The 25697-nt window shown below is 41.1% G+C and overlaps 1 protein-coding gene across 4 annotated transcripts in view; it reads right to left on the reverse strand.

Moving 5' to 3' along the window:
- zbtb20 (zinc finger and BTB domain containing 20) overlaps positions 1-25697 on the reverse strand; it is a 310534-nt gene that overhangs the window by 230807 nt on the left and 54030 nt on the right. For 3 of the 4 annotated variants that reach the window (XM_080203895.1, XM_080203898.1, XM_080203894.1), the window contains exon 2: positions 16922-17157. The exons of the other annotated variant lie outside the window; for it this stretch is intronic. The gene's annotated coding sequence lies outside the window, so the exon portion shown is untranslated. The remainder of the gene's footprint in view (positions 1-16921; positions 17158-25697) is intronic. 4 annotated transcript variants of the gene reach the window in all.

Genomic DNA, 25697 nt, shown 5'->3' on the forward strand with positions numbered 1-25697 from the left:
TGGGAGAGATTGAAGGAGTCCATCCCAAGACTATGAAGTTGCGGGTCTTCATGCTGAAATCAATCTCCGAGGAATGGGTTGTTATCTGTATGAAGCATCAAAAATGGCAATCAAACAAAGTACACGCTGGCTCTTACCAATGGTTTTCACATCCAGAATGCCATTTTAAACAGAATTGGTGAAACATAATGCCGGCTCCTTCAGTTTCTCAGTGAGTTGTGGCAAAGTGTTCTCGTTGCTGGCAAGGAAATGTAGTTGGGCTATGAAAGGAAATGTGGAAATGGAGACTCGGCTCACCTTTCACTGGTTGTTCTTTTAGTCGTCACCCCACATGCTGCCTCCTGTGCCAATGATCAAGTCTGTTCTTGCACAGATACGGGTTGTACAGTTTCATAGCCCTCACAGGACCCAAACCCAGAGGATGCCCACCAAAAACACTTCAACAGTCAGATGAGAGATATGAGCAGCCTGCCTTCTATCAACTTGTATGACTGACATCTTTGGAGAGAGAAAGAGAGTTAACGTTTTGTGTCATTTTGACATACAAACTCAAAACATTAATTCTATTTTCTGTTTTTGTTTAAAATGTCAGATTGGTATATTTCTTCTTTGCTATAAGATTAGAAATTTGCTTGCATCAGTGTCCCATTTTGCCATATTGCCTGTTGACTCATGAATGGAAAGGCAAGAGTTAACAACGGTAACACAAGAGTTGAAAGACAATAGTTAAAGATATGAAATGCAGCCAATGCCAGGGATATTTTGTTAATGCTGCTTTGTTAGGGGACTAGATAGGAGTGGTGTCACATGGGTTCACTGCTTTGTTCTAACCAAAGTTGACCAGAATTAGGCTATCCCTGGCAGGTATATGTGTTATTGTCCCTTTAAGCCCCAACCCTCTCTTCAACTCTTCTGTAGAAGCTGTATGCTCATCTCTTCTTTCTCCCAGAGCTCCAGTTGTTGCTGTTAAGGTGTGGTATAATTCTCCATAACTGAGCTAGTGTATAGTGAAGAATGCCTCTCGATCAGTCCCATCTTCAGCATCCAACTGTTAGCTTGATGACAGCTCTTGTGGCTTTGATTATATCCTTCCTATGTAACATTGCATGGACTCCAAACAGGTGTTACTCATGGTGACTTCACTGGGTATATCTCAACTCCAACTGGCCAGTCACTAACTCTACTTTGAGATGTGAAGACCTCAGGTGGATTTGATTAGTGCAAAATGAAAGCAACATGGCAGATTCTTACAAATCGGGTGAAAATAAACATGATGACCTTTTTTGTGGTTGCACATGAGCTGCACACTGATGGAGCATTAGAACTGTGGCTTCTGAAAACTCCATTGAGATCTGTGGCCCTCGACTGCCACGTGTGCAAATGATAGCTCCTGAGCAAGCAGGAAACCAGCGAAGGTCACATAACTATTTATATTCCAAATAGTTTTTGGTCTATGTCCCATGGTGGATTTGTGATATTTGCTTAGGATGCAAGTACTTCATTTATTTAATCCTTCCCTTCTCAGCAGATAGGCAGGGCTGACTTCCATGTTGGAGAACAATAGTAACTTCCAGAGATTCTTCTGGAACATTAGCATGGATATACTGAGGTATCACAAATCAGAAAATAGGCAGCCTGCTGAAATTCTTAAGAAAGGTTTAAAAGATAATGGAGCTAAATGAAGTCTGGAAAGTGGGCACGATTGACATTGACATGAAAATCGAGATAGCGGAGATACCTTAGGTGAAGATTTAAAATCCTCATAAGAGATGAAGTTGGTTGACTCACAACGTTATACACATCTGAATAGGTGATTGCAAAATCCATGGAATCTATTCTGGTCGTATTTATAATTTATTGTGTAGTAAGGAGTGTTCAACAACAGTTTGCCTGTTAATTCATATGTACCTCATACTGTCCTGAATGAAAATAGTCATTTTTTAAAAAATTTTCTAACTTCGTGCAGTAAAGTTTATTTTTATTTGTTCAAATCTCATTGAACCTTATGGCTTTCTTTACTTACTAAGTGTCTTGGATCTCAAACTTTGTCTGCTCTAAACAGAACATTATTGGTCCCTAACCAGATCTCATCAACAACCTGGGATCTAGCCAAGGATCATAGACCACAGTGCTACCAAATAAACCTGTTGAATTTTAACCTGGTGTTGTGACACTTCTTACAAGGGTTGTAGCACAGATTATTCGCAAATCAAGCTATTGACAAAGTCTGGTGAAATAAATTAGTTGGAGTCATTGAATTATTCTTGTGGAATTGTGATTTTAGGAAGAAAATTTTAAAAATGGTGTTACTTGGCAAGAACAGGATAATTTTTACAAGAATTGAATGACAGTAAAGAGCCTAGTTTCTCATCATACCCAGCAGCAAGATAAATAAAATAGCCAGTAAGTTGATTATTTTAAAAGACTTTCCTTTCAAGAACATGCACGTATCAAAAAGACAATTTAGTCAAATAAAGGCTACTGGTTACACAATAAAAATACTAACGACATAGATAAAGAAAGAACGACAATCTTGACATTGTGGATGAGAAATTGAAATATATGACATTTGGGATTGGGGGTAATTTTGAATTTACTTTGTCCGTTCAAAGAGGTAGTATCATTATAATCCTGACATCTGGTTCACAACATGGTCTACATTTCAAGTATGGCACTGTCACAATAGTAACAATGAAAGAAATCCCAATTGTTAAGAACCATTTAGGGACCATTGACATTTAAAAATAAATTTGAATACTTGATTTTAACCAACGAAACCACAGCAAGATTTCACTTAATTTTTCTGTTTATTTTAAGTTATTATAGCTTATAACTACGTTATGCACTCAGATTTATTTCTTACTTTCCCCCAAGAATTCTCTTATAAAAACACATTGCCAAGATATTTACTTCCATATGGCACAGTCCATCACAGAATTCTCTGGAGTTCCAACTATTTTGTTTAACCGTCTCTTACACTGCGGTTACTTTTCAATACTACCAAGCTAATTCCAAGCATGATGACACAGTGGTTAGCACTGCTGCCTCACAGCACCACAGACCCCAATTCGGTTCCTGGCTTGGGTCACTGTCTGTGCGAAGTCTGCACCTTCTCCCCGTGTCAGCTTGGGTTTCCTTCGGGTGCTCTGGTTTCCTCCCACATTCTGACGGATGGTTTGGTACATTGACCATGCTAAATTTTCCTTCAATGTTCCCGAACAGGTGCCAGAATGTGGTGACTAGGGGATTTTCATTGTAACTTCACTGCAGCATTATTGTAAGCCTACTTGTGACACTAAAAATAAACTTCTTAATTCAGCAAATGACCATATTTTGCAATAAAATACTGAGGCCCACTGCAGATTCTCCCACTGGTTTCAATCTTCAAGTATCTGTTTCCTCACCAGATTCAAACTGAGATTAAGCCTCACCCACTTTTCATACTTTTAAATGGTGAAGTAACTCTGTTACTCTGCTTACAGTGCAGGTCTGTCATTTACTTAGGTTATCTTCTCCCAGTGAGCTACAAACTGCATTCTGTTGAAACTGCAACAAAAACTCTCTCAGCAAACAGCCAGATAAAATTAAACCAAGGAATCTCCCTAAGTTTTACCTGTCTCCATAAGCTTGCTCGGGGCTGTCCTCAAACCAAACTTAATGATTCCTCATTTACACTTTATTTTTTGATCTAAGTAAATCAGTTTTAAAACATTTCAGGGTTTACTGAATGTGTTTAAACTCATTTCCTCCAGCCCTACATCCCAAAATGAAAACATCTCTCTAGACTGCCATTACTGCAAGCTTTGCAGACATCACATCTCCAGATCTTTAACTGACTAAGACCATCTGCTACTTTGTAGCGCTCTCTTTTTCTTTTCCACTCTAACTTAATTATCCAGACATGGGTCACATTTTGAACTGCCATTTCATAAGGTGTTCTGGCAATCTTTAAAGCCCTGCATTTTAATTGTCTTGCCTTTCTAGGGTTAACCTAATGAGACATCATCATCCCAACCTTTTAGGTGTAATATGCTCCAAGATTGTTTTAATTGTGGTTATCCCATTTCCTACCGATAAACCTCAATTCCTAAAACTAAAAATTATATCTGAAAATACGTGAACTAGATATACTCTCAATGTAACCTCATAATAATGCACAACCTCTTAGTAGGCATGGATTGAAACTGAGCTTTATTGTCACCCCTGGTTTATCATACAATTCTGTAAAATTTGGCTATGTCCTGACAGATATTGGGAGAATGAATGGCAAACAAACAATCTGCTGTGGGATGTGTTGAACTGCTTTACATCCTATTAGGAGGAAGTCATAGTACATTTTCGCTTCCAATCTCAATTATCAAATCGAAAGCTCTTTTCATACTCCTGCCACGCTGTTGCCTCAGGTTCTAAGCTGGGCCCAAAAGATCTATAGCCTGAGCTTGTATGTCTTCTAGTCGGGGCAAGTTTATTTTTCCATAACCAGCAAAATTCAGTTAGGTCTAGCCAGACTCCCCTTCTTCGTGGTACGTTGTGAGATAACAAGTGGAGGAATCTTCTATTCCCTCAAACGCCTCCAGGAGGTTTGGCGTCAGCACATGTCTTGGCCGTTGCCTCTGGTTCAAAGTGTGAAATCATATGCTCTGGCACAGTTTATATGCCACCTGCCACTGCTTCAGCCTGGCATGATACAGGCTAATTATCCAAGCTGCCTCTTCCTCATCCTTTAATTTGATGTTTAGTCCTTTCATGGCTCTTAATATCCATGTCCCTTTCCAGAATGGGCAGTCTTCTACCACCTCAGCTGATACCTCTTTTTGTGACCACCTCAGCTGGTACAACTTATAAAATCATGGGGGGGAAAAAAAAATTCTCTCCTTGATATATTAATCTGCCCGTACCAACTGTGTGCTTACCAAGGTGAAAACACAACCTGCTGTAAAGTGGATGTTGGTTAATTATTCATGTGTACTGGAACTCCGCATTCCTGAAGAATTTGAGTTATTAAGCCAAACTGATAATATCAAACTATTTGGTAGTAGTTGGTCTACATCAGCACTTGGATAAGTATTCACTCTCTCTGTGGCCCATGCCCTTACACTGGTCAATAAGTTTGTGGATTAATAAGCTTGCGGCTTCATCATTTTGAAATTTATTCTGGGGCAGTAACTGATCCTCTTATACTCCGAATCCTCTCTTAACAATGGGAGCGATCTACCTTTCCACTCATTTCATGGCTCCACAAAATGTAGTCAAGAATTTTATATTTGTTTCTCAGCAGCCTTACATTTGAATTAGCTGGAACCAACCCGAAATGCTACATACATAAGGTCACTTACATTCTCCTTCAATTCCTTACCACTTTCTTCTGATCACTATTTCCAAGCATTCCTCATCTCTAATTTTAATGTTTTGTACATACGATTATGTATTCTTGTAAAACATTCTAAATTTATGTCTACACAAATTTCTCATGTGAAATAACAATTAAAGAAATCATGAAACTTTTTTTTAAAAAATAGCTTTATTATATCTCATTCCGCATTAGGAGATGTGGGGAGTTAGTCATTACTTTCCAACTGAATGATGGTCTTTCTCCCCATGTTTCACAACCCATCTGTGCCAGCAATTCAAACACTTTAAAAATGCATCTATGTCTTTCCATAATTCAATGCTGGAGCAAAATTGGATTTATTCATCAGTCCACAGTTGCAAATCATCATGTTTATCCAACAACATGGTGCCATTCCTTCATTTCTGCAGTATCATGGCTATGCAGAAGCTCCATGTATACATGAACAGCTATTTCCATGTTCTTTAATTCCACACTGCTCTTTTGCACCCTTTGAACATTTCCAATTGATATGCTCTTATCTGACAAGCTAATTCTGGTTTGTGGCCAATGTCTTTGAGCCTTGACAGGCACTTTTCACTCCTGGTTGCTTTTGCTTGTTCAATTTAATTTTTAAATTTGTTTGTATTGCAAGTGGTATCAATCCCACTTAACTGTCACTAAATGATACAATTTAGGTTTGTTCCTGGTACCTTTTGTTTTCATTTTCATGGCAAGTCTTCATTGGCAAGCGCAGATGCCTACAATCAGAAACTTATTACAAACAATTTTTATAGAGAGATATGAAGTTCTACTAGGAAAGCAATCCACAAATGTTATCTTGTATGGGGTTACACTATGTTTCAAGTTACTTCAGACTTGCTTTATAATAAATGTACTTACTTTTACAATTCAGTTAGCAACCAGAAACTTTTGTTTGAAATCCCACTTACCCACTTGCAGCATAAAGCCTCAAGATTTCACAGTTTCAAACAAAATATATTTTACTATACCAAACAGAAAAACAAAACAATTTACAATATCTTACATTTTAACATTCAGAATCAACACAAGGTAAATATGAATTAACAGATAAACAGTGATCCCACACTTCATTAAATGGAAGTTGTGATAAAGATAGATTCCATGCATTTCTCAACAATCCTCCCAGTGACATGAAAACTCTGGTTTCTCTCACTGGGGACTTCAATTCTTCAATGCTAGGATCTAGCCTCTGAATTTTCCTCAAAAACCACTCCAGCAGACTGCCTCAACAACTGCTCAATTCCTGATGGTTAAATCTCTCCTCCTGAGACCAGGTTCCACAGAGTACACAAAGCTGCACTCCTACCTTTAATTACTAGTGCAACTCCCATTCTTTTGCAGGTGAATAACTTCACCAAGACAACACTACTCACAGGTTTCTTTGAATTCCAGTCTCCCAGCTGTACTGAGCTAGATACAGTCAAGGGCTTCTCCTGCACCCCAACTACCTCCATCAGGGAATCGGTGACATTCTGAAACATTCTCATTTCCCCGGGCCACCCAGGTGCCAGGTGCCTGGAGTCAGCAAGCACCAGCACCTTTTTAGTATCCAGCCTCTTCGTGAGCTGCAGAACACTTACTCTCCCAACAAGCACACAACCAAATTGAAACCAAAGAACCTTCTTAAACTCTACCTATCTCCATGATGGTGTTGCCTTTAATGGATCACCACGTGCTTTTAAACTAATTTAGCTCAAACTCCCAAAGCAAATGTTTCTCTAGGTAAATTTATTTGCAAGCTATGTAGACATCATGCTTCCAGTCCTCCAGTTCTTTAATTAAGTAAGCCTATCTGTTCATTATGGCTCTTATCTTCCTGTTAACCCCTGAAGTCAATATGTCCCCAACCTTTCCAGGGTAATAGACTCCAAGCAGCTATCATTGCATTTATCTAGTTTTTTTTAAATCGTTAAATTTTAATATTTGCAGAATTAAACTTTGCTTCTAAAACCAGGAACTAGATATTTGTCGCAAATTTAACCGCTAATTCACAGATAAAATTTATAAGTGTGAGAAACTTTGACTGGAAGGCAGTAACGCTAAGAAAACATTGCAACGATTTTTAAAATGTTTTGGGAAACCAGAATGTTTTTTTTTAAAAAAAGGACCTGAGTTTGAATCAGGTGTAAAAGTATATGTTTGGAATATGAAACATTGGTGATCCTCATTTTGAGAGCAGTAAAAATAGGAAGAAAGGTAAAATATGGACACAGAGGAAAGGGAAGAGCTGAAGAAGGGGGTTCCAGCAGATCCATGGTCCCCCCATGCCAACACTATAGTTAGGAAAGCGCACCTATGTCTCTACTTTCTCAGAAGATTAAGGAAATTTGGCATGCCCGCTACAACTTTCACAGACATATCATAGAAAGTATTCTTTCTGGCTGTATCAGAGCTTGGTATGGCTCCTGCTCTGTCCAAGACCGCAAGAAACTACACAGAGTCATGAACGAAGCCCAGTCCATCACACAAACCAGCCTCCCATTTTTGAACTCTGTCTACAATTCCCATTGTCTCAGCAAAGCAGCCAGCATAATTAAGGACCCCACACACACCGGACACATCCTTTTCCACCTTATTCCGTCAGGAAAAAGATACAAAAGTCTGAGGTCACGTACTAACTGACTCACGAACAGCTTCTTTCCTACTGCCATCAGACTTTTGAATGGATCTACCTCGCACTAAGTTGATCTTTCTCTACACCCTGGCTACGACTGTAACACTACATTCTGCACTCTCTCCTTTCCTTCTCTATGTATGGTATGCTTTGTCTACATACCACGCAAGAAACAATACTTTTCACTGTATACTGATACATGTGATTATAATAATGTAGAATTACATGTTAACATTTTTGTCTTTTTATTCTGCAGGTGTCGGTCCACCTTGTTGTTAAACGAGGGGCATGCACACGGTGGGTCGTGCGTGGGCTGCTCTTGGAGGTTCCGGGAGTGGCCTAGTACTTCGTGTTGGTGTGTGTGCTTAATCCTGGACCAGTAGACGGGCGCCACAACAGCTCACTGACGATCACTGCTAGCTGTGCAGATACATGGATTTGGGCTTGTGTCTGTGGGAGTTTGCGCATTCTCCCTGCGGTTGCATAGGTTTCCTCCGGGCACTCCGGTTTCCTCCCACACCCCAAAGATGTGCTCTTGGGCTGATTGGTATACCAAATTGACACTATTCTCCCCTGAATCTGGCTAAATTAGGGGTTCCACTCACATACACACAGGGCAGGGTAGGTGTAGGAGGATGCGGCGGCGCGGGCTCGTTGGGCCGAAAGGCCTGTTTCCCGTGCTGGGTTGTTCTTTGTTTATAAATCAATTAAAGCAACAGTTGCTCCTTAAGAAACAAAAGAATAAAAAACTGAAGCAATGGCAGCAAGATTTCCAGGAGATAGACTGGAAACCATATCCCAGGCGAGGGATATTAAAGGGTGGCAGAGTGGCAAAGTTGCCACACAGCGCCAGGGACCCAGGTTCAATTCCAGTCTTGGGCAAATATCTTGTGGAGTTCCACACTCTCCCTGTGTCTGCATGAGTTTCCTCCGGATGCTCCAGTTTCCTCCCCCAATTCAAAAATATGCAGGTTAAATGGATTGGCCATGATAAATTCATCACGTTACAGGGATAAGATGTTCTGTTGGCAAGTGAGTACAGACTCAGTGGGCTGAATGGGCCTCCTTCAGTTCAGGCTGTTTAGGCAAAAGATTGAATAATGCTTTCAAGGCCACAGGGTTATAGATTCAGAAGAGCAAGCGATCTCAAGGTCTATGCAGGATTAATGCCTCTGGTCTGAGAATGACCAGAAATATGGACTTAGGAAGCAGTTTATGATTGAAGTCTATTTCAAGATGCACTACCATTCATGCAACATAGACAAAAAGCTTTAGATAAGGCAACAGAACATGATTTATCTGACGCTGAACTCAGAGCAAATTATGGAGTTGGCTATTGCCTCCATCCCCATTGAGGTGTTCCAGAAGACCCTCCTGGAAAGATTCAAGGGAGTGTGTGAGAAGCTTTCTACAGGATATGAAGCAACTATCAGAGCCAGTATTTGCAAATTTTAGGATCCAGGATGCCTGTCAGTACAATATCCAAGACACCCAGGCAGAACATGCTGTGCAGGAACTGCAGATTCTCCCACAAACCTTGTTAGTACCAGGCATACCCAGACACATGCAAGGCATGCAGTTTTAGAGGGCGCTGGTATAGCTTTGCTGAGAGTCCAACAACAGGAATGGGATGAGAGGGGGACAGGGGTGTGGGGAGGTGTTGGCAATATTTGGCCAGGTTGCTTTGAAATGTGTGGCATCCGTTTTGGTTGCATCTGCTATCTAATGTACACATCATGTATCCCATCACAGTTTACCGGTCAATTCATATTTATCTTATTCATTCTGAAAGTAAGAGTACAAGACAAATATTGTACACTGTTATACAAAAAAAGTAAAACGATGTTTATTTTACTAAAACTGTGGATCTTGTAGCACTATTCTCCTAGTAGATAACTGGAATTTCAAACTCTTTTGATCAAAACGTTACTGATCCCCATCGTGATTGAAACACTCTGTTACTGACATCAGACTGACATGTTTATCGTGAGCCAATTTCTCTCTCCTTTCTTAAATAATGACAATGATATTAGCACTTTTCCAATCGAACAGCACAACTCCCAAATCAAAAGAAAGCTTTGGAAGATTATAAGCAGTAAATATGCAATTTCCACAGCTTCCTTTTTTTAACTCTCAAGTGGAAACCATAAGGTCCTGCAGATTTGTCCATCTTAATTCCTATTATCTCTCCAGACCATTTAAAACAAAGCAACACAGCAAGTTCATTTCCTTGATTAGGTTTTAGTTTCCTGTGTATGACTGGTATTTTGCTCTATTCCTGTATTATGAAGTCTGCCACTTCCTAATTATTGGTTACAATATCGCCCCACTAGTTTCTCTAATTGCAACTAACACCCAATCTAACATCTACAAGCTGAACTGTGCACATATAAGTCCTACTTGCCAATCACTCCAAGCCATACCAACATTCATTGTTGTCCCGTAAAATAACTTAAAATCATCAGCTTTTACTTGTCTGTAAATTTACTCAACTTTATCTATGTAATCTCCTCCAAGCCTGAACTCCAGCCTACAGCCATCATTCTTTGGTTCTGGCTTATGCTGCTTTACACACATTATTAATTTGACCATCATACCCCATATCCTTGAATGCCTTCTCTTGAACATGCGTTTTCATCAACTTCAAATGCAAGTTCAAAATCAATCTTGTTGATAACTTTTCTCACCTTCTAGACATCTCCACCTATCCCCAGTTGGATGTTTAGTTTACCCAAGAAGCCAATCTCCTCATCTTAACAAATATATACTTTCAAGTTGGTGTTCCCAGATAGACATCAGAAACAGCCTCCTTGCTCAGAGGTGCTGTGGCTCAACCTCTAAGCGTGCCCTTCAGTTTTGATTGTATTTGTTTAGAAAGAGATAATTTGGTTTCTAGATCTCCCCACCCACATACCCCCCTCCAATCGAAGGAAGCAAGCAATAAAGGCAAAATACTGAATGATTAAGTGGAACCACAAGTCTATAAAAGGGTTAAATCAAGCAAATTAGTCAAACGGGTCCCTTTGAAAAACTCTTCTAAAACTCAAGATAAAATGTTCTTAGAAAAAAAATAAGAAATCCCATTTCTTTTGTGAAAACAGAATAGATTTTTGCCACAATTACACAAGCACAAGGAGTTTAATTTACCTTCATACACCACAGCCAGATAAGCCCAACTGCCAGTACACAAATAGTTGGCTTTTATACTCAATCATTTTCAAGTACGAGCACTAAATTAAAGGCAGCTTGTCAGATAACATTGATCACTGAACATTTATAGCCTATAGAGGCAAAGATATGAATGTGACCACCTGTTGAGACTGCAAATCTGCATCACATGCAATCAGGTCATGTTAGCACAACAACTTTGTTACATACACTTCATGGAAGTGTTCTGTTAACAAAGTAAGCATCCCACCCAAGATGATTTGATTTCTTACTGCCACGTGTATTGGTATACAGTGAAGCATTCTTGTGTGCTTTACAAACAAAGTATACCATACGTAGAGAAGGAAAGGGGAGGGTGCAGAATCTAGTGTTACAGTCACAGTTAGGGTGTGGAGAAAGATCAATTGAATACAAGGCAGTTTCATTCAAAAGTCTGACAGCAGCAGGAAAGAAGCTGTTCTTGAGTCGGTTGGTATGTGACCTCAGGCATTTGTATATTTTTTCCAACCGAAGAAGGTGGAACAGAGTATGTCCGGGGTGCACAGGGCCCCTGATTATGCTGGCTGCATTTCCAAGGCATGGGAAGTGTAAACAGAGTCAATGGATGGTTTGCGTGATGGACTGAGCTTTGCTCACAATCCTTTGTAGTTTCTTGGTGCGGCAGCAGCTATACCAAGCTGTGACACATCCAGAAAGAATGTTTTCTAGGGTGCACCTGTAAACATTAGTGAGAGTCGTAGCAAACATGCTGAATTTCCTTAGTCTCCTGAGAAAGTAGAGGTGATGGTGGGCTTTCTTAACGATAGTGTTGGTGTAGAAAATGACCTCATTTTCAGTATTTTGTTTTAAAAACTTTTATAAACAGGAAAATATTTGAAAAACTGTAAATAAGACATTTAATTTTCCAGGAGTAATCATTTTCTATCATTTCAAGCATTCAAACCAAATCCTTTTGTAGATCCTATAATATGCATGGAAAGTTGCTACTAGATGTCATAAAACAAGTGATTAATTTCACTGCTGAACAGGTCAATCGGAGAGAGGTACAATTGTGAAGCCCACAGTTGAATGCTGAACATAGCTAATTCACTACCTTCAGGCAATAAAACTAATTGCTAGTAAAACAATTAATAAGAACATAAGAAATAGGAGCAGGAGTAGGCCATCTGGCCCTTCGAGCCTGCCCCGCCATTCAATAAGATCATGGCTGATCTGTCGTGGCTCAGTTCCACATTCCCGCCCTCTCCCCATAACCCTTAATCCCCTCGCTTATCAAAAACCCATCAACCCTCTTCTTAAAAATATTTAGCGAGGTAGCCTCCACCATTTCAACAGGCAGAGAATTCCAGAGATTCACCACCCTTTGAGTGAAGAAGTTCTTCCTCAACACCGTTCTAAAACGCCCCCCCCCTTTATCTTGAGGCTGTGCCCCCTAGTCCTACTGTCCTTTCTGAGCAGGAAGAGTCTCTCCACCTCTATCCGATCCATCCCATTCATCATCTTATACGTCTCAATGAGATCTCCCCTCATTCTTCTAAACTCTAACGAGTACAAGCCTAGTTTATTCAGCCTCTCCTCATAGCTCAATCCCCTCAACTCCGGCATCAACCTAGTAAACCTCCTCCGCACTCCCTCCAAGACCAAAATATCCTTGTGTAAGTACGGCGCCCAAAACTGCACACAGTACTCCAGCTGCGGCCTCACCAATGCCCTATACAGCCGCAGCAAGACCTCCCTACTTTTATATTCAATCCCCCTCGCTATGAAGGCCAGCATCCCATTCGCCTTCCTGACCACCTGCTGCACCTGCAAGCTGGGTTTTTGCGACTCGTGCACAAGGACCCCGAGGTCCCTCTGCACCGCCGCCTGCTGCAGTTTTTCTCCACGTAAGTAATAATCCTTCCTACCATTATTCCTACCAAAGTGGACCACCTCACACTTGCCAACATTAAATTCCATTTGCCAGTTCCTGGCCCATTCACCCAGCCTATCTAGATCCTTCTGCAGACTCTTCACACCCTCGGCGCAATTTGCCTTTCCACCAATCTTGGCGTCATCAGCAAATTTCGACACCATACACTCGGTTCCCTCCTCCAGATCATCTATATAAATGGTAAATAGCTGAGGCCCCAGCACCGGCCCCTGAGGCACTCCACTAGTCACCATCCACCAATCCGAATAGCACCCGTTGACCCCCACTCTCTGCCTCCTATTTGACAACCAGTCCTCTATCCACGCTAACACCCTACCCCCAACTCCATGTCCCCTGACCTTCTGCAATAACCTCTTGTGAGGTACCTTGTCAAACGCCTTCTGAAAATCAAGAAAGACCACATCCACCGGCTCTCCTCTATCCACCGCCCTAGACACATCCTCATAGAACTCAAGTAAATTTGTCAGGCACGACTTCCCCTTAACGAAACCGTGCTGCGTCTGCTCTATCAAGCAATTCCCCTCAAGATGCCTCGCAATTTCCTCCTTGATGACGGATTCTAACATTTTACCTACAACAGACGTGAAACTAACCGGCCTATAATTCCCCGCCTTTTGCCTGGCACCCTTCTTAAACAACGGCGTAACATTAACCGCTTTCCAATCTTCCGGCACTTCCCCGGAATCCAGCGACGTCTGGAAAATAACCACCAAGGCATCCACTATCACCTCCACCATTTCTTTCAGAACCCTCGGATGCATTCCATCCGGTCCTGGGGACTTGTCCACAATCAGCCCCTCCAGTCTGTCGAGCACCTCCTCTCTAGTAACAGTAATGTCATTGAGACCCTCCAGTCCTACCACCGTTCCATCTCTAACACCCGGCAAATTATTCACGTCCTCCTCCGTGAAGACCGAAACAAAAAAGTTATTCAAGACCTCAGCCATTTCCCCATCCCCTACCACTAAGTCCCCCTTCTCATCCTCTAAGGGTCCAACGTTCACCCTAGCCAGCCTCTTCCTTTTTATATACTTATAAAAACTCTTGCTATCCTTTTTTATATTAAGCGCTAGCCCAGCTTCATAGTTTCTCCTACCCTTCTTTATCAATTTCTTTGTCAATCTTTGTTGACATTTAAACCTCTCCCAATCCTCTTCTCGCCCACTACTCTTAGCTACTCTAAACGCCTCCGCTTCTAATTTAACACTTTCCTTCACCTCCTTCGTTATCCACGGCTTATTACCTCTCCTCCTACGGTCCTTTTTAACCATCGGAATAAATTTCTGCTGAGCACCAAGAAAGATCTCCTTAAAAATCCTCCACTGCTCCTCAGCAAACCTACCTTCCAACGCGCTCCCCCAGTCCACATTCGCCAATTCCTCTCTCATCCTACCGTACTCCCCTCTGTTCAAAGGACACGTGTCCGGGAACCCACTTTGTCGTCCTCCATCTGCACCAGAAACTCCACCATACAATGATCACTCTCCCCAAGAGGATCCTTCACCGCAAGGTCCCTGATTCTACCCGCCTCGTTACATAGCACCAGATCCAAAACAGCTCGCTCCCTCATCGGCTCCAACACACACTGTTCAAGGAAACTATCCCGGCAGCATTCCAAGAACTCCTCCTCGAGCCCACCGCGTCCAACATGGGTCGGCCAATCAATACGCAGATTGAAATCCCCCATAATTACGGCCGTCCCATTCCTGCACGCTGCACTTATTTGCGCGTTAACAGCCCGCCCCACCTCCAGATCATTATTCGGGGGCCTATAGACGACACCCACCAGCGTCTTCCTCCCTTTGCTGTTCCTAATCTCTACCCACAACGATTCCACTTTCTGCTCTTTGGCTCCAATATCATCCCTTGCTACCACCCTGATGCTATCCTTAATCACAAGAGCTACACCCCCCCCTTTTCCCTCCCGCCTATCCTTCCTAAACACTTGATACCCCTGGACATTCACCTCCCAGTCCCTGTCACCTTGCAGCCACATCTCTGTAATGGCCACCAGATTCTGTTACATATACCTGTAAAAATTATTCCCTTCCTTGGCTCCAAATGAAGATTTCTCAGAATTGATGAGAAAACTGAACTCCAGAAATATACTTCAAATCTGCTGCCTGAATATGTGTTTAAAGAGGATCCTTCACAAGGTAATCCTCTCAACAAGGGCACGTGCATTACTGCCATTCCTGCAGAGAGGCTGCAAACAAGGTACTTTCACAAACACTTCAATATACTGATGAACATACTTTGTAATGTTAACTGTGCCTTTGTTCATTTAACATTAAGACATTTCAATGAAAGAGCAAAACGGCATCCTAAGCACCAAAGAGGTTCACTGCTCTGGGATCAAATAAAGTGTTATCATCTTGAATTTTTCCTGCTGGGATTTTTTTTTCTTTTGAATTTTGCAAGTCCAGGACAAATGGCTGGACCTTCTGAAAATCATGAAATGGAGTGAGCAAAGTGCAACTCTCCACTGATGCACAACAATCTCCTGCAACACTGACAGAAAACTGTTAATACCACAGGCATGCAATCCTGGATGATTTGCATACAATTCGCCTGAACTCCAAAACGCATGGGTCAAAACGCTAAGAATTGGTCTCACTGATGTTTCTTTGGCTCTAACGTTTTATATAATTTCATATGGACACTGGTTCCCCCCCCTCCATCCATCTCATTTAATCTCCCTTCTTCATTAGTTCACACTTAGAGTCCTAGAAAAATCAAAACACAAATACCTTATGCTGTTGGTTAAGCAGTCAGTCACACTAGGTGTAGATCCAATGCAATATCCAACTAACCTGATACTAAAAGCCTCATTGTTCAAAAGCATTCCACTATTTATTGAAGTATTTCTACAGAAGTTCAGCCCCACAAGTGCTGGGGCAACATGAAATTAATGGCCAATTGTTCTAAGATATGTCCTGGCATATTTCTTGGCCATCATTATGGAGAGCAGAAGAACTATTTGCAAAAGGTCTTCCAAAATAATATGGATGCTACCAAAACAAAGCCATGGATTACCTTTACTATACATTGAAGCTTGATTTCCAATGGGAAAAACATGTCCAAATAGTAAATAGGGACTTATTGCAGTAATTAAAACAACAGGCCTAGGGACCCAAACTGAGAGGTACAGTCGGCTTTCATCTCTGGAATTCAGATTCATATCCAGCCCAGACAAATGGAATGAAAGTTTCTTCATCAACAAGCTTTGGGTTAAAATATATTTGGGTCTTAATCCACTTTCCAGTGGTCACGGTCTCAAAGCACAAGTTTGCCCCTACATCAAGTAATTGGTATGTTTACAGAAATGATCCCGAACAGCTGAGAGAAATGGAAAGTCATCATTGTTACAGAAAGGAGTGTTGCTAGGAAGCTGAAACAAAGGCATATTGTTGGGACTGTTGAAAGGATCTTTAGCTAGCTTTTCACTTTACTATGTGTTTTGACATAATGAAACATTTCTGTTTCAATTAACTGGCAATAACAACCTTGTCAAGCACAAATTTGGTTTTCAAAATGCCAGAGAAACAAATCTTAAAACATTGGGATTATCTTACAAGAGAATTAAAACACAATGTTGTCTAAACTCAAGAGGTGAGGGGAAGCAAGGAAAAGAGATTCTGCCCTTCAAAGCTAACCAACATACGACACTGAAGGATGCCTTACTAACATCAAAAATATAATGGACTTTGCTCTCTTTTCCTGCCTCTACTCTTGAACATTTTAAATGTGGGTAGGTTGTACTCACAAATTAGCTCCAGTCACTTAAACAATGCCTTGGTTTACTCAGAATCCCATATTTGGTCAATCTCACCTGTCTCTCTGCTGCTGATTGGCATCTTGTTCTAGGCTTGATTTCATATTTTCCATAGCCCGGTGATCCCTGATACCTTCTGCTCCCAATTTATTTCGGAATCAGGTAGTCTCCCATCTTTGTAGTATAAGAGTGTTTGGCATAGCAAGGGTTAATGTGGGACTGGAGGACAATACCACCCACAGTAAGGGGTCACATGACAAGGAACCCAGGTCAGTCTAAGAGTTTGCGGAGACCTGTGTAGAAGTAAGCATGGAGTTAGCTCAGTTTAAGTTGTACTTTGTACAAATGTAAATAGTTACGTTATCAATAAACATTAATGTTCAACCTTATAAGTTTTGAACGTCTTCATGAGGCCTACTGAACAATTCCTTACAACATGGTGGCAGCTCATGAATGAGCCCAGAACAAAAAAATCTGGTGAAGGACCCCAAAGTCTGAAAAACCAATGGAACAGCACCCTAACCTGACTGAAGTACATCGGAACAGAAGACACAAGACATGCATTGCTTAAAAACTCCATTATAGATGTGGTGACTGAAAGACAGAAGGAAAATCCATTGTGAATCCCCATCAATTGCAGAGTCCAAGGACCTGGGAAGGGTGAGCAAAAGTAATCAGTTCTGAGACAGAATAAGCCTTTAGACATCTTCAGGCCATTAGTCAGTTTCGTAAATCACAGCGGCCAGCTGGATTCAGAGATGGTGCCAGACCACACAGCAGCCAAGCTCCAATGAAAAAAATAGAAGTTTTAAAATGGCAGCTAGAGTCCAGAGTTGTTTTTTTAATTGGTTTCCCGCACCTTGAAAATACCCCATCTGACCTAAACTTTAAGATAAAGACTTGCTGCAAAAAAAAACTGATCCCTTTGAAATCAAGTACACAATCACTGTGCCAGACCATCAAAATCAATCAAGCACAGGAAGAAATATTGAATAAATGATTACTGCAGTAGCATCTTTAAGAGGGAAACAGCATTTAAAGCTGTACTCCCTGGATTTTAAAAGCAACAATGGATAATAATTCAACCCTACCAGATCAACTGGGGCTGATACAAAGGACAGACCAGGTGCAGAACTGGGGGCTGTGGTGAAAAGATTTTTAAGTTATGTGATAGCTTCAGGATTTGATATGAATACAAAGGCTGAACAAATGAAGACACTACTGTGCTCAGTAGGTCTGATAGCCGATGACATTGGTGCAAGGCAAGGAATAAATTCATCTTTAGAGAAGGTTGAAGATGTTCCAAAATCTTTTGATACTTACTTTAACTTAAGGGGTAAAAGAAAATTTTAAAGCAAGCAAAGTTCAACATGCAAGCGAGTAATATCTTCGCAGTGTTTCAACTGCAACATGCTGGGACATCTTGGAAAGCTGTGCAGATCAAGATTTGTGAAGGGTTCCTAAACAGTCCTCAAGATTGAGGTACCACACTAGGACAGAGTTCAACCATGAGGTCAAGAATCCCAGGTTCTCCTTTTGGAATGCTGACTTCTCTGTAAATAGTCATCTCATCAATTTCAAATACGACATGGGTGCCAGCATGATGCTGCTCTCAGATAAGGAATCATTGCTGAAAGACCTCTAGCTACAAATGACAAATGCATGACTATATGGCCATAGAGGAAATCTGACTTCTGGTCATAGGCATGATGACAGCTTGTCATTTGAAATCAATCCTTTTTATAGAATCCCTACAGTGTAGAAGGAGCCCAGTACACCTATTAAGTCTGTACCAACTCTCCAAAAAAGCAGGTTACATGGGCCCACCACCCGCCTACCCTGTGCATTTACCACGGCGAACTGAACAAACCTACACATCTTTGGACACTAAGGGGCAATTTGGCATAGCCAATCCACCTAACCTGTACATCTTTGGACTGTGGGTGGAAACCGGAGCACCCAGAGGAAATCACGCAGACATATGGAAAACGTGCAAACTTCACACAGAGAGTCATCCAAAGCCAGAATTGAACCTAGGTTCCTGGTCCTGTGAGGCAGCAGGGCTAATCACTGTGCCATTGGGCTGTACTAATTCTCCCTTAAGCAGAGAACACTGTGTTACCCTTAACCTGCTCCAAAAGGCAGAAAACTTCAAAACAACCTCTGTCAGCAACTAGACAGACACTCCAGAGAGGTCCAGTGAAGAGATTTTCAACTGGGACTTCAGCTCTGAAGTGTCTTCACTCTTTTCATTTTGTCTAACCCTAGCCGCCCCCCCCTTGCATGGACAGAAGCTCCTCTTTGACCAGACGAGCCAAACCTTCAGATAAGTATCATCATACTTTGAGCAGAAGATACACAAGAATGATTAGTGTCAAAACAATGAGCCCCAACCTCAGGCTCCAACAGTTGCTCTCAGACAACAGGAGAGCACCACAGCAATTTCCAGAAGGAGTGTACAACAGCAACATGATGCTGGTGCAAGACAGTAGTGATCATCAACTCACCACACCTTAGTGTGGCAATGAAAGCCAAACTGCAAGTTGAGCTCATGGATGAAAAGCATTTGATCAGAATGGAAATACATCAGTTCCCAAAGAGATCATTGTGGATCCAAAAGAATAAAAAAGCCAGCTTGGATAATCTGACGGAATGGAGTAAATACTCTCCCTGGGAGGAATGGGGCAAGCCTATGGTCTCTGGCAAAGCAGTCTCGTTGTTGGTAAGGAGAAGATCAACTCCAAGCAGTGCAAAACGTGAATCACTTGGGACAACCAAGTGCCAGAAACACAGAATACTACAGTTCAAACTTCAAATCAACAAAGCCTTCAGTTTGGCATAGCAAAGGTTAAGGTGGGACTGGAGAACAGCACCGTCAAGTGTGATATAAAGGGCCACATGGTAAGGGGCTTGGATCAGTCCAAGAATACGCAGAGATCAATGCAGAAGTAAGCACGGAGTTAGTTCATAGTTTGGCTATACTTGGTACAAATGTAAATTATGTTTTACCAATTAACATTAATGTTCAACCTTACAAGCCTCTGAACTCTAAAACCTACGCAACACTTAAGAGCCTTGTGTTCATCTTGCCTCTGCCAAATGAACTCTGCCCTCTCTAATCAATAAGCATGGTATAATAGACATATTGAACTTCTTTCGTTCTGTTTCTATTACACAGGAAAATCAGTGAACACTGTTGCAACACTTTTAATGCTGAAATGCTTGAAAACTACAGATACAATTTCAATTCATTGGGTAATAGAAATGACTGTCATTCTTAACTATACATTTCAGTTGACTTTCAGACAACAGTTTGGGGTGGCTAAACATTCTATCCACTTATTTGTTTGGTTATTCTAATAATCAACATCTAAACCATAATATGTTTATTGAAGTAAATATTTGACTTGTCTCAAATTAGTATATTTATAAAGTACTTTAAATTGAAAATTCAGCACAGACTAATAGTTGCAAAATCTGCCCATGTAATACCACTAATTAACTGGTTACTTTATTTAAAAATCTAAATCACTGGTACAGCTCATTAAAGGATTTCTGTAAATCTGCCATAGAACATTCCTTTTAAACACACTCAACTAGCAGTACAGTATGTGCTGTGTAACATGAACAGCAAATCATGAACAGCAAAATCCTCTTCTAGATCCTGGAGTCAGGTAGCAGAACTTCAGTGCAGGTTGTCATAGTCTGAACAATTTAGCTTTCTGGTGCCAGATGGTTTTAACTATGTCCTTAAAGCAACAGCAAAGCAGCCATTCAAGTGTGTTGAATGCAATGCTTCTGAAAAGCTAAAAGTTAGTACTTCCAAATAACTCAAAAAAACAAACTAGTTAATTAAATAATCTATATAAATCTAGGCATAAAGGCACTTAAAAAGTGTCAAATGATGCATCATCATCTTCAGGGAATTTTAGGACACGTTGTTACCACAGTTGGGGAAAGAAATCAAATATGGACAATACAGGTCATGATAGTCAAATATTTTAAAAAAGGCAGCTGGGCACCAATCCTCTTTCAATTCTACCCCTCACCAGGACTTCCTTGAATCTCCAGGTCTTCCTTGAACAGAGTTCTGAACAGTCTCCATCCACAACTACTTTCCTCTGCCTGGCTAAATCATTGAATGATTTCTCCTTCGACTTGTCTTACTTCCTCTCAATAAAAGGTGTGGCAATGGGTTTCCGCATGGAACCCAGTTATGCTGTTCTTTTTGTGGAGTACGTGGAACATTTCTTGTTTCAGTCTTACTCAAGCCCCCTCTTTTCCAATACAATTGATGGCTTGATTGTTCTCTCTTCATGCTCTTGTCTGGAGCTAGAAAAATTAATCAATTTTGCTTCCAATTTTCAGTCCTCTCACTTTCACATGATCCACATCCAATACCCCCCTTCCTTCACTTCTCTGTTTCCATTTCTGGTAATTGATACTCTACCAATACTCATGACAAGATCACCAAGTTCCACAGCTACCTCAACTACACCCTCTCACACCCTGCTTCCTGAAAGGTATTCATATATAAATCTTTGACACTAGTAGGGCAAGTTGAAATGGTTATTTAAAGAAGCCACATGGGATCCTGGTTTTCTAAACACAGCTGTTTTATAAACAGTTCAAAAGGACAATAGAAGTCTTGTGATGCAATGGGTAGAGTCCCTACATCTGAGCCAAAAGCTCCAGGTTCAAGTCCCACTCCAGAATTTGATGATCAAAGAAGGTGTGTTTATAATGCACTTTGAACATCAAACTGCAAAATTCTTCCAGCATGCCGATGGCAGCTGGTAACAGCAGGAAAAGCTCCTGGTCTGCCATGCTTGATGTGCAGTGGCACTCCTCAAGCAATAAGCCTCGAGCGACTTGTTTCAGGGAATACCTTATTATGGGAACAAATGAAAACCTGCATTGTGAGAAGTGTAACAGCAGTAAGAGGCAAAAGCACTGATGTTATGCTATTTCTTTATTAGTCACCTATAACTATTGTGCTCAATTTTGGGCATCACATTTTAGAAAGGAGAGATTTTCTCATTACGGTACCAGGGATGTGGAACTTCAGTTACATGGAGCCACTTGAGAAGTTGTGGTTGTTCTGATTGGGAGTACAGAAGGTTAAGGGGAGATACAAGGGGTGTTGAAAATCATGCAGCATTTTGACAGAGAAAATAAAAATACACTGTTTCTAGTGGCAGAAAGATTGATAACCAAAGGACACAGATTTAACGAGATGTGCAAAAACCTAAAAGCAACATAAGATTTCCCTTTCAACATGCATAGAGCTATGATGCTCTGGAACGCTCTACTTGGAAGGGTGGAGAGCTAATGCATTAATAACACTGAAAAGGAATTGGATAAATACTTTCAGCAAAACAAGGCAATGGGGAAAAGACAAGGGAGTGGAATTAATTGGATAACTGATTCAGCACAAGCACAATGGACTGAATGGTTGCATGTGCTATAGCGTTCTTTGATACATAGCATAGACCCTACACATAAATAAAAGCATCTGCCCCCAATTTACATTCTTCAGTTCCTGCCTAATATTGTTGTAATTATCCTTCCCCCAATTTAGCACCTTCACTTGAGGACTACGCTTATCTTTATCCATCAGTACCTTAAAATTGTGTTCACTGTTCCCAAATTGCCCTCTACTGAAACATCAACCTCCTTCCCCAATACCAGATCCAGTAAGTCCCCTTCCCTAGTTGGACTATCTACATAGTGTTTCAGGAAGTCCTCCTAGATGTTCCTTACAAACTCTGCCCCATCCACGTCCCTAGCACTAAGTGAGTCCCAATCAATAGAGGGAAAATTAATATCTCCCACCACAACAACCCTGCTACCTTTACACTTTGCCAATATCAACCTACATACCTGTTCCTCAATCTCCCTCTGGCAGTTGGGTCGCCTTTCCTATTCCTGAGCTCTACCTATATTGCCTCACTGTATGAGCCCTCCAAGGTGCCTTCCTGCTGTATAGCTATGATATCCCCCCACCCCTTTTACATCCCCCTCTATCCCACCTGAAACATCTGTATCCTGGGATGTTAAGCTGCCAATTCTGTCCTTTCCTTAAGTCTCTGTAATGGCAACAACATCGTAGTTCCTAGTACTAATCTAAGCTCTAAATTCATCTGCCTTACCTGCTACACCTGAGAATTGGGTCATTTTCTGGTTGGCCAACTGTAACTAGTGGTGTGCCACAAGGATCAGTACTGGGGCCTCAACTATTTACAATCTATATTAATGGGGTGAAGGGGCATAGTATATTATCACCAAATTTGCCAAGTGAATAAAGATAGGTAGGAATCCAAGTTGTGGGCAGGACATAAAGGATCTGCAAAGGGAATTAGACAGATTAAGTGACTGGGCAAAAATTTGGCAGATGAGTGTTAAAGCAAGAAATGTGAACTTGTCCACTTTGGCAGAAAAGAAAGAAAAGCAGAATGTTATTTGAATGGGGAGAGATTGCAGAATGCTGCAACACAGAGGGATGTGTGTGTCTTGGTACATGAATCACAAAAAATTAGCATACAGGTACAGCAAGTAATTAGGAAAGCAAATTGAATTTTGGCCTTTATAAGAACATAAGAAATAGGAGCAGGAGTAGGCCATCTAGCCCCTCGAGCCTGCCCCGCCATTCAATAAGATCATGGCTGATCTGTCGTGGCTCAGTTCCACATTCCCGCCCTCTCCCCATAACCCTTAATCCCCTCGCTTATCAAAAACCCATCAACCCGCGTCTTAAAAATATTTAGCGAGGCAGCCTCCACCACTTCAACGGGCAGAGAATTCCAGAGATTCACCGCCCTTTGAGTGAAGAAGTTCCTCCTCAACTCCGTTCTAAACCGCCCCCCTTTTATCTTGAGGCTGTGCCCCCTAGTCCTACTGTCCTTTCTGAGCGGGAAGAGTCTCTCCACCTCTATCCCATCCAACCCATTCATCATCTTATACGTCTCAATGAGATCTCCCCTCATTCTTCTAAACTCTAACGAGTACAAGCCTAGTTTATTCAGCCTCTCCTCATAGCTCAACACCCTCAACTCCGGTATCAGCCTAGTAAACCTCCTCTGCACTCCTTCCAAGGCCAAAATATCCTTGCGTAAGTACAGCGCCCAAAACTGCACACAGTACTCCAGCTGCGGCCTCACCAATGCCCTATACAGCCGCAGCAAGACCTCCCTACTTTTATATTCAATCCCCCTCGCTATGAAGGCCAGCATTCCATTAGCCTTCCTGATCACCTGCTGCACCTGCAGGCTGGGTTTTTGCGACTCATGCACAAGGACCCCGAGGTCCCTCTGCACTGTCGCCTGCTGCAGTTTTTCGCCACGTAAGTAATAGTCCTTCCTACCATTATTCCTACTGCAAGGGGATTGAGCAAAGTAGGTAAGTCTTATCACAGCTGTACAGGGCATTAATGAGACAACACCTAGAATACTGTGTCCACTTTTACATTGGAAACAATTCAGTAAAGGTTCACTAGGTTGATCCTTGGGATGGAGGGATTGTTTCATGAGGACAGATTGAGTCTATACTCATTGGCGATTAGAAGAATGAGAAGCAATCATATCGAAATACAAATTCTGAGGGGATTTGACAGGGTCGATGCTGATTTATCCTTGTGGATGAATCCAAAACTAGGGAACATGGTTTAAAAATAATGGTTTACCATTTAAGTTGGAGCTAAGGAGAAATTTCTTCTCTCAGAACGTGGCAAATCTTGGAAATTCTCTTCCACCAACAGTAGCAAGAGGCTGGTTCATTGACTATATTTATGGAATGGTGTCAAGAATTAAGTTAAGACAACAATCATGATCTTAGTGGATAGAGCAGCAGGCTCAATGGGCCGAATGGCCTACTCCTGCTCCTGTTTCTTATGACTGGTATTGAGATTAGGAAATGGAAAATAGTACCATTGCGGTTTCAATACTTTACCATTATGTCCACATATTAGTGTCTGCTTCTCCCGCTGGTTCCAAGCTGTTTAACATAAGCTGTTAATGATCAGTGCCAGCAGGAGCAGCATGCACAAATAATGTTGGAAGTGCTTTGACTGGCTTTTATCTGCTTTTGCTATAACATGCAAATCACATTATATCTGCAACAGTCATTCCTATTTAATAGTTAAAAATTCCTCTAAGTCTTGAACAATTTTTTCCATTATCTCTCATAGTCCAATCACTGATACCTGTGAAATCTCGCACATTAGACGCGAGGCTCACACATTCTATGACCCACTCACACATGCATTTAAATCTCTCACTAAACCACTGGTGTTAAGCATGTTTAAAATAAAATTTTAAGCAATTCAAGAAACTAGTGCCACAACTTCCTATTCATTCAGCAAGATTAAGGCAAACACTTCCTTTAACAGCGAATCATATGACATATATATAAAATATATGTATATATCCACAATCTGTTCAAAGATTTGTACCATTTTAATAAACTATACAGAGTTATTAGGTCCAGGGCTAAACAAAGACAAACTTTTTCAAAACTCTTCTTCCTGTTCTATCAAATCCAACTGCTAACAGCAAATTGGAGCTCCAACAGCCTTCAGTTAAAAATTGGAAGAAATATTTGTTTTCTCCCTAACTGTTCATAGAATTGTGGGAAAATGCTGCACTGAAAATGTAGAAATTTTCTTCTCTTTGAAAGAGAGAGCAGCCAATCACAGACAATATAATGCTTCTTAAGTTGTGAAATGGACAAATTATATGAGTACTCTAAGTATCAAAAATGATCCAACTATGGGATTTACAGTTTTTGGTTAAAATGACTGAAATAACAGAATTAACAATGGGTCCTTGCAACAAGT

The sequence above is a fragment of the Carcharhinus amblyrhynchos genome, chromosome 15 (genome assembly GCF_965287045.1).
Source record: "Carcharhinus amblyrhynchos chromosome 15, sCarAmb.v2.hapA, whole genome shotgun sequence".
Taxonomy (NCBI): domain Eukaryota; kingdom Metazoa; phylum Chordata; class Chondrichthyes; order Carcharhiniformes; family Carcharhinidae; genus Carcharhinus; species Carcharhinus amblyrhynchos.